This window comes from Camelus ferus, chromosome 30 (assembly GCF_009834535.1).
Source record: "Camelus ferus isolate YT-003-E chromosome 30, BCGSAC_Cfer_1.0, whole genome shotgun sequence".
Lineage (NCBI taxonomy): Eukaryota > Metazoa > Chordata > Mammalia > Artiodactyla > Camelidae > Camelus > Camelus ferus.
The window spans coordinates 15,773,079-15,783,665 of record NC_045725.1 but is presented as its reverse complement, the minus strand read 5'-3'; positions in this window follow the sequence as shown (position 1 = coordinate 15,783,665).

Below are 10,587 nucleotides of genomic sequence, written 5' to 3'. Positions count from 1 at the left end.
TCCTCCACCCAGGTCAGCAAGAGCCAAAGGATGGGGCCAGAATAGGGGACAAGATTGGGGCGTGGGGTGGAGGATGGGCGGTTGACTCAGTGGGGGGGGGGGGGTTAATCTGAGAGGCAACATCTCAGCCACATCAGAACACAAGGCAGCTCCCATGCATGCGCTATGGATCCGAAGAGGAAACAGAGAGGGAGACTCCAAAGAGTCAGCAGAACGGAAAACCAGACAGGCAAGAAAGGAGATCTGGAAAGACAAGTGAAGTGTGAGTTGTTAACCTCTTTTTACACAGAGGGCCCAGGGGTTGGGGTCGGGGGGAGTCTTTGATGAGCTGTGTCCATGGGGCTCCCTGTTACCGTCTCAGAAGAAAGGCAGGAACTGGGGGCCAAGCACGGAGCAGCCTATGTGTGCCCTATACACTCTGCAACTCCCCTGTGTGCGATCCCGTTCCTCTGTCCTTTGCTGTGGCGAGGGCAGCAAGACCCTCTAACAAAAAGACACCTTGTGCTTGTCTTCTGGGGCAGAGGAGGGGCTTGGAGATAAGAATGTGTGGGAAGGGTGGGCAGCAGCATCCAACCTACAGGCAAGCAGACCAAGAGTGGGCGGCGGCGGTGAGCCCAGGTGTTGAGGAGTCATTCTGGGGCTCCCCAGGGAGCACACATGAGGTTTTTCCCTCCTCCAGTCCTTCCACTCTGGCTTGATATCATCAGTGAGCGTGAGCAGAGTTTGCCGATTCCATTCCTCTTACTACTCATGCCTTTCCCAGGGAAAGCAGCAGATGCAAAGGAGGTGGCTGGGGTCAGGGGCTGGCACTTGAGGTCACAGCTCTCAACTAACTTGGCCCCTGTCTTTCAAGAGGACTTTTACACAGCCACTGTAAGGGCACCTGCTGACATCAAAACTGTTAGTCACTGGCCAGGTGTCCAGGTCACAGAAAGCTCCACCACCAGGCGTATTTCCTCCTTCTGCTCCCTGGCGTCCCCCAGGACCATGTGAGGAAGGGCAGGCAATAAAGGAGAAGAGTTCAAATGCCCAGGTGTGTGTGTGCAGGGGAACTTCCTCTCCCCCTCTAGCCAGACACACGTAATTTAATAAATTCTCAAAAATGGGGAGGGAGGGGTGTGAGAATCTCTTTCATTGTGGGGAGGGCAGGTCAAACACCTAGGGCCTCTGATAACACACACTGCTGAGAGCATGCAGAAGTTCATGGTGTAGAGCTGAGGCCCCAAAACAGAGGGAATAGAAAGGGGGCTAATATGGAAGCCAGTGGTCCATCCCCAATCACTCCACACTGGGTTAGGACCGTGGTTCCCCTACCTGGCTGGGCGGCAGAATCACCTGGCAAGACCCGTGAGCCTGCATATTCTTGGGCCCCTCTGCCGTCCTATCAAGTCAGAACCATGTGGGGTGGGGATATTTGGGTATGTGTGCATCCAACAAGCTGCCCTGGGATTCTCACGCTGCATTCCCCTCCCTGAGTTTCGAGTTGCTGGATTCAAGTGTGATTCCTTGCAAACTGATGATGCTTTTGTTCAAGGCCACAGGCAACCCTTTGAAGACAGGTCCTAGGTCCAGAACATGGGATGGACAAGCCAGATCTACTCCCAGAGAAGCACCACGCAGCTTGAGCATCTTACTGGTACACTCGGCCACTGCAGGTGATCGCCTGGGATTGGTCAACTTCCATTAATCCACAGAACCTCTTTTCTAACATTTTCTTGTCTATTTTCACAAAATCAATTCTTATAGATATTTGACGATGGAAACTTGAATACTATGCTTCTTCCTGCTTAAGATGTTTGCCAACCAACCTCACCTGCCAAAGGTAAGGTGGAACCCCATCTCCCATTGGCTTGTTCAAGATGAACCCAGGGTCATGGAGTTCATCTTACTTTCTTATTTTCTCTGGAGCTTCTGTTCGCCTGGACTGGTGTTCTTCCTTCCGCGGCAAAGTGATTTGGAAAGGCAGGCTTAGACCCATACCCCAGGGTAAAACCTGCCTGGGCAGATGAGACAGTTTCTTTTCTTTTGTTTTTTCCCTACCTAAGGTAAGTGTAAGGCTGCAGAAGAAGAGCATTGCTTCCACATGCCTGGTGCTGAACCTTGCAATTTACCAGTGATGTCTCACTGAGGAGCTGTTCTGGGTCTGAGTCAGAGAGAAAAGGAATTCCTGAACCAAATGAGTTACATTCTGGCCAGGGAGGTAATACAATAGAAGCACTCGCGCTCACCCACACAATTGGGCCTGAGAACTGATGGAAATTGGTAGAAAATGTTGTAAAATTGGGGATTATGGAAACAACGTCTAAGGTGGGTAGAGGGTTTTGCTAGCAGACAGCCTTTGGACTTGAACTGCAGCTCCTCCCTGGGTCTCCAGGCTGCTGACGGTCCCTGAAGACTTTGGACTTGCCAATTTTCACAATCCCATGAGCCAGTTCCTCAAAATAACCCTCTCTAGGTATGCACACATCTTACTGACGAGTACACAGTCCAAGAAACAAAAACAGCCACACAAACACACGACCACACCTGCAAGGAGACCTTTTGTCCCCACGGTGGGGCAGACTGTCACAATAACAAAATCAACACTGACCTAGACAGCAGTTTCTATGTGGCTTCTGCGGTGAACACAAAGGTGTATATGAGACAGAGTTCCTGTCCTCCAGCAGCTTTCCAACTCATCACCAAGCTAAAGAATCTCGGCGTTGAAAGGGGCCCCAATGAAGCTCACCTAGTCCAATCCCTCTGTTTTCCTGATGGGGAAGCTGAGGTTCTGAGTGGGGAAGGGACCTGCCCCAGGCAGCACAACCTGACAATGGAAAGTTGGCATGAGATCCCAAGGAAATCATTCCAGAAGAGTGTGTGAGTAATTGTGTGTGTGCGTGACACACACACTGAAGATGGTGGAAAGGTGAGCAGCTGGAGCAGGGTAATTATGGGCTGCAGACAAGGTGGAAAGGCAGGGTAGGTGACTGTGGAGAGTGTCAGACACTTGGTGTGAAGTTCAGAGTGAGTCCACCGGGCTTGGGACAGCTTCCACACACTTTTGGCCTGTGGAGCGACGTGATGAAAGAGTTCTTACAAGAATCCTGCTGTCACGGGAATGCTGGAAAAGAGAAAAGGGTTGAAGAAAACCTCCTTAAAGCCAAACCTTACGACAGATGTCTATATCTTGAGAGATTAGGGGACCCAATCCAGGTTAGAACTGGAGTAGATGAATCACCTGGTTAGACTAGGGAATGGGGATGGGTGTCGGAAGAAGAGGAATGTCAAGGGAAGAGCAGGAGACAGAGTGAACTGGAAGAGTAGAGACCATGAGGCAACCTTCCACGGAGCTATGCTGCCTGTTCAAAACCAGGAACAGAAAAGAGGTGTTGGGTGTTTTGCACAGAACCCATGAGGAGGTACAAGAACCGATCCACCAAAATCAGGGTGGTTGTGCCAAAGGGGACGAAGGCTTATGCGCACCTCAGCTTCTGGTCTCCCCACCGAAAGTGAGAAGAGTTGGGTTGTATCATCTTTGGAGCCTCCCTCCCATCACGGCCCTTCTAGGCCTCCAGGGTCTGTTTGCCTGAAGCTTAGCCACTTCAGGGAAGGGGGGAAGAGCTGCCCACCAGCGCTCAGAGAGCCCCTCGCTGGTGGTAGCGCCATGATGCTGGCACCATCTACACATGCAGCCTGTCCTCCCTCCTTCCCAGCCCTCCCCCAGTCACCACTTCTTGTTTGGGGACTTCAGCTTTTGATCAATGCTGACCCAGATCTAAACTCAAGAAAACATCAGGACAATCCTGTTTGGGTTCATCCTTAAGGCCATTCTCTGAAATGCCCTCTGATGAGGAATCTGCCAGAATCCTGCCTTGACAACTCTTCACTACTTAAATGCTGCAAACATGGATAAAACATGTCACAGAAGTTCATCCTTAAAAAAGAGGACTCATGCTCTATTTCACACCTGTGTCTATGTCTCTCTCTCCTTCTCCTCCTACCTCTCCGTCCCCACCTCCTCTCTCTCTGTCCTTCCAGAACCTACTTCCCCAGGGTGGTGGGAGAAAATGTGAGCTCAAGGGAAATTTTCATGTACTCACCAGGCATCCCACACTTTATTCACAAAGTCAAGTTCCTGACTTGAGTGATATAGTTACCAACCATGCCATTTGCTGACGCATACAAGAGGGAGGGGAGCCCGCCTCACCTGCTCATGGCAGGTGTCAGAGCTCAGGAGAGCTGTGTAGGCTGGAATCAGAGATAGGCGGTGAGTTTTTATGTTATGTAAATGGATCAAATAGCTGAGGGTGAGTGTCAAGAAGAGAGAGAGAGAAAGTTCAGAACACAAGAACAGAAGCTGGGAAGGGGAGACTGAGCAGGAGAAGTTGCAGACAGAGGAGAACCAGGATCATGTGTGGTGTCAAAGAACTTAAGGGAAGAGGGGGCTTTTTCTTTCGCCAGGAAGGAGAGGCCAAAAGAATCAAACTTGCCAAGAAAATGCACATTGGCTCTAGAGACGGGCCTTTGGTACCACAGGGCAGATGGAAAAGCCAGAGAGTAGTGAGTTCAGGCATGAACATGAGGGGGAAACAGTGGTGGAGAAGGCAAGGACAGAAACGCCTTCCAGAAGGTGCAGGAAACAGAATGGCAGGGCATGTGAGGGCAAGGAGGAAGGCTTTTATTTTTGTGAATGAGACTTGAATGTGTTAAATGCAGATGGAAAATAAACTAGCCCGGGGGAGGGGCTGAAGACATGGAGAGAGGAGACGTTTCAGGGGATCAGTAGGTTGTGAAATCTGGGGCCGCAGGTGGTGGGGGTGAGTTGGATGGGAGGATTTTATGGACACACTTCCATTGTGACACAGGGAAGAGTCACAGGGTGCAAACAAAGAGAGGAAGGTTTGGGGATGAGGAACTGGGGATGGGACTGCTTCTGATGGTTTCTAGTTTTCTTTTCTTTTCTAAATAAGAGGGACCTCATCTTTGGGACACAGGCTAGTCCAAGTCAGAGGAGGCATCGCAGGGTGACAGGCTTGGAATCCCTGGGCAGGCAGTCACCCCGGGCACATCCCTGTTATGGCCTGTGAGAGAGCTGCTTGTTTGCCTGATGAGACTGGCCTCAAACCCAGGCTGATGCAACAATGCTCTCAGGCTACCAGCTCGGGTGGCAAAAATGTGGGGCTCTGTGGAGACACCTGATCACAGGTGTGGCTGCTGCAGCCACCCATCAGCCATCAGACTTCTGGGAGTCTCCCGACAGTACCTGTCTCAGTCCATATGAACTACTCTAACAAAAGTCCAGAGACTGGATAACTTATAGACATTTATTTCTTACAGTTTTGAAGGCTGGAAGTCCAAAGCAGGGTGCCAGCCTGCTCAGTGAAGGCCCTTTTCTGATTTCCTCATTGTATCCTCACATGGTGGAAGGGACTGAGGCGCTCTCTGAGGGCTCTTCTGTAAGGGCACTAATCCTATTCATGAAGGCTCCATCCTCACGACCACTAGGGGCTACCTCACAAAGGCCCCATCTACTAATACCATCACACTGAGGATTAGGCTTCAACATATGAACTTGGAGGGACACATAGCAAGACTCTAAACCCCCATTACACTGTGTTGGGACCTCCCTAATGGTGGTCATCAGAGTCCACCATGGGTCCTAACCACGTGTGGCTATGTTCAATTTCCTTTCCTGTAGGTTCCAAAGAGCCAGAATCCTAAGTGGTTGAATCTTGTTTCCCTGTTCGACACTGCTCTTTGCATGAAACTGATCATTTTGGGGCTAAATTCCACAGACCTGATGCTGACATTTTTGCTCCGTCACCACTCAGAGATGGTCCCCAGAAAGCCCCTCCTCTGGCACTGGCCTGCTTCCCACAAGAGAATTTTAATAAGACAATGCCCAGAGATTTGTAAGCCATCCCGGCCCCACTCCCAGGAGCCAGATGAGAAAGGAGAATTCCAGATCTCCAACCCTTCCTAGCTCAGCGGCCTCCCAACCAAAAGAGAACTGTCATGAGTTTGTAAAATCCCAAGCCCACAGCTTTCACTGTCCAGCGCACAACTCCCTTGACTTCCCCCTTATTAATTCAACAGCGGGGAGCACTACAAAGAGAAGGACCAAATTCCAACCATGGCATCACGGCGGAAACAATAAAACGCCTGACCGACCATAAAAGCTGTAACTGTTCCAGAGATAAAAGCAAGTCTCCGATCCTCTCCAACAACCGGGGGCTTGGAGCACAGACCAGGGAAAGCTTGCTTTGCTCATGGCAGAAACCATGAAAACAGTTCCTGCCTCGAAGCCCCCACTGGCTCTGCTGTGGGACAGATGGACAAGAGACACAAGGCAGCAAACTGTGCTGCCAGTTGGAAGGCCCCACATTGGGCTGAAAGAGCCCCACTGCCACACGGACCCCCACCCCTGCAGGCCCATGTGGTCTAACGTAGCAAAGATCTGGAGGAGGGAGAGTCCAGTTGGTCCGTAACCAAAAGAATCGTCTCCTGGGAGGGGATATAGCTCAAGTGGTAGAGCACATGCTTAGCATACACAAGGTCCTGGGTTCAATCCCCAGTACCTCCTCTAAAAATAAATAAATAAGCAAGCCTAATTACCCCCTCCAAAAAAAAAAAAACCAAACAACAAAAGAACCATCTCCTATCTCAGGACAGCATGTGGCAGTTTCAAGGCCCTTTCATATTTTTATCTCATTTGATTCTCAAAACTAGTCTACGAGGGCCCAGGACAAGTATTCTCGTCCCCACTGTAGAGATGAGGAAACAGACCCAGGTAGTAAAGTGCACTTGGATCTTGAGTGGTAGAACCACTCAGGCGTCCTGGCTCCCAGTTCAGCTTTTTCCTGGGAAAGTGCACTGCCTCCCCTTTTCAGAGAGTGGTCATTGCACTGAGAGTTAAAAACAGACTCTGAAGATGCTCTACGTTCCTCATCCTCTCACGCCTAGTTGGCCACGACGCATCAGAAAGGGTCTCCTCAACTTCACGATGTGAGAACCACTGCCCGGACCAAGCTCTGACCAAGTCACAGCACGCACTCTCACTGCCTACTCAGAACCAGAAAGTGAAGAAAGCTCTCTCAGAATCTCTGCTCTATCCACCAACTGAGACCCAGAACCAGGCCTTCTCGGGGCAGCATCTTCACGACGTCAAGGGCAGACAGAGGTGCCTTCAATGCTTTTGTTGTAGAACAGGGAGCTTGCCTTCCCTCCCTGCAGGCTGGGTGTGCTCTGAGCCTGAATCACCATGAGGGCTTAGTCACAGCACAGGGCAGACCTAGAGGTTGTCCAGGCCAGAGCAGATCCAGTGAGCAGGTCCCAGAAAGAGCGGTCCCAGGAAGAGCAGTCCCAGGAGTTCTGAGACCGCTTCAGGGGCCTTTGAGTTACTTTCAGGGCAGGTCTGAACTGGTCTGGTCCAAACTGCCACTTCCCGTGGGAGCCCACGGATATGACTTCACATGACCACCAAGAACTTGCTTTGATTGCTTGGGTATCTCACCGTCAGGGTCATCCTGACTCCTCATTTGCATTGGAGGTGATATGCAGGCAGGGGCGTAGGCAATTGGTTTCCCAGAGCCATAGCCTCCCATTTCTCAGCCCTTCACCCTCCGCAGAAGCCCTTCTTCCCTCTCAGGTACATAAATAACATCCTTCCAGCTCTCCCTATCAAAACCTTATCTCAAGAAAGGATCTAAAAATTAAGCAGAATCTGAGTGAACTGGAGCCGAAATGACTCCTTGACTTTCCAGGTGAGGAGAGCCAGGTTACGGCAGTACTTAAGGGGTAATGCACACTCACAGAGACCAGGACAATTCCAGGCATCAGTGAGGAGGGAACCATATCGGTGAGTGGGCAGAGCCTTTCACTCACAGCCTCCACTTAGGAAATCAACACAGATGACTGCACTTCCTTTAAGATTTTTCATGACCTAGGAGGGACAAGAATTAGCACACCCTTGGCACCCTCAAACACCAGTTCCGGGAACACGAGTGAGCCACTCTGGGTTCACATACCTGATGTGGATGTGCTTGAACTTGCACTTAAACATTTATTCCCAAGGTGTTGGCCCTGGATTGAGAGGCAGAGAAATCTCAGCTCTTTTGTCATTTTTCTTGGTCACACAAGAGTCAACAGATGCCTTGTGGCTCCAATGCTAGGATAACCACAGTTCACTCCACCTGGGTCTCCCCAGGTAGGCAGTGTCTGGAAACAAGCCACCACTTTGCTCACACAAGCTGGTTCAAGGCAATTTACTGAGCACCGACTTCGTGCCAAGCACCAGGATGGGGGATGGGAAACCCAAGCTACGTGAGCGTAGTTTCTGTGCCCCTCCCGGTCTATGAGGAAGACACATAAGGAAGCGACAACCTGGTTCACCACCTGTGCGCTTTGCCACAGCTCTTCATGGGGCTGGGGCACTGGAAGAAGAGCAGCCCCTGACCCAGACTGGGATGCACAACAATGCTGGGGTGGTCAGGGAGGCAGGCATCCATCCACCTGCTCAGATGATTTCAGTAAAATAGGGAAAGGGGAAGGATAGAGATATGTTCAAAATCTGTCTTAGAAGGAAGTTTTTCCTACACCTGCTCCACTTGGACTTCATTCTATCATCTCCCATCCTTCAAAGCAAAGTTTTTTGAAAGTATTATCCACTCATTACCGCTCCACTGAAATTGCTCTAAAATCACCAGTAACCTCATGACTGACAATCCAATGTGTCCACACTTTGATCTCATTAACTCCCCTGTGCTATCTGGTCTCCCCTCTCCCTCACCACCTCCTTCCTTGCCCCACTCTTCCTGCCTGGGTCTCAGTCCTCAGCCGTCCTGGCACCTTCCTGGTCCCCCCTTTCATTTCATAACCCCAATCTCATCCTCCACACTGTCCTCTCTCTCTCTCTGAGAAGCAACTCTGCCCATACCATCCTCATTAAAATCCTTCACTGGTTGCCCAGGACCTCAAGTCAACCTGCAAACTCTTTAGCTTGGAAGGTAATACCTTTTAGGACTCAGCCACCTGCCTCTCCACTTTGCCTCTGTCCCTCTCACAGGTGGTCCACAACCCAATCACCTCAGCTTCCCACGGTCCCAGGAAAGCCCAAAGCTCTTTCCCACCATGTGACTTTGTACATGCTTTTCCAGCTGTCTGTAACACTGGTAAGGTAAACTCTACTCATCCTTAATCATGTCCAGATGTCACCTCCTCCAGGAAGCCCTCCGCCATTCCTCCCTTCCCTCCTTCCCAGGCACATTTCTGGACCCCCTCCTCAACCTTCCCAGAGTAATCAATGCATTCCTCTATTAGCCATTGGTACGTAACTGTTCACTCAGCTGTATATCCTCCAACCCCCAACTAAGCTGCACACGACTCATTGCAGATGGTGCCTGTTGGCAGCATTTAGTTAATAGGCCATGGGACCCAGCCTTAAGTGAATAGGCCAGGGGAGCCCAGAACAATAGTTCACAATAGCTTGCACCTGGTAAGAGGTAAATGTATGCACGTGCTGGTAGCTGAGTAAGCATTATGAACAATACACATGTGCCAGTTATGTAAGCCTTATGAACAAAGAAAAGTAAAGGTACGCACGTGCTAGCAGCGTTATGTAAGTAGTATGAACAAAGAAATGAACACTGCCCATGTGCGGGCAGAATAGATAAAAGCAGGACAAGTGCGCCACAGCCAGCACCACCTTGTTAAACTAGAAGAAAGTACTGAGAGCCGGCACCGCCGCCACGCCGCACACACCACCCCCTTATACTGCAATGAAGTGCTGTTTTGCTCCAGGTCGGCTCCTTGCGCCTTCTTCTAGTTGGAGCAGCTCACCTCCTCAAATCCCTCTTCAGCCCCCCTCAGCTGACAGTGCCCTGTTGATCTTTGCGTGGTGCTTGGCAAAAAGGATTCTTTAATAAACATCGATTGATTGGTTGGTAGATTCTTTAAGTATAAAACAAGGTCCCCTGTGAAGGAACCGCAATTTAGATAGGAAGGAAAGGCAATCGTGGGTGAGATGATGGAAGATACTCATGAGGAGAGCAAGCATGTTTTCCTGACCATGGGAGCTATAGAAATTTTGGAGTAGGAAGATACGGAGAGAGCTCCAGGGGCTGGAGCAGCAGGGGGCTTCCTGGATGAGAAGCGGGTTACAATCAATGCACAAGCCTGGACGGGGTTTCACCTACACCTGGCTTATTTCCAGCAGCAGCAACATTTGAGCCGGGATCTGATGCCAATAGGCACCCAGGGTCCCTTCCACATAATTAGCATGTCTCTGGGGGAGGCCTGAATCCCACAGTCTGGAACGTAAACAAAGAGGATCTGTTCCAGGGATGCTAATTGCTGCCTCTCTCCCACAGAGGACGGGGCTGTGAGCAGATGGGGAATTCCTCAGCTCCAGCAGCCCAGCTGCACCTAGGGAGGGCCCGCCAGCCTTCAGCAGTGGAAGCTGGAGACACAGCTGAATTCCTGTGCCCCATAGGCTGTCTCTGAGGAGATGTGATTTGAAGACCAGGCGGCTTCCAACCCAGGCACCCTAGAGCTTAAAACTGCACTTTAGAAAGACCACTTTCTCCTGAAAGCCACTGTTTAAATGCA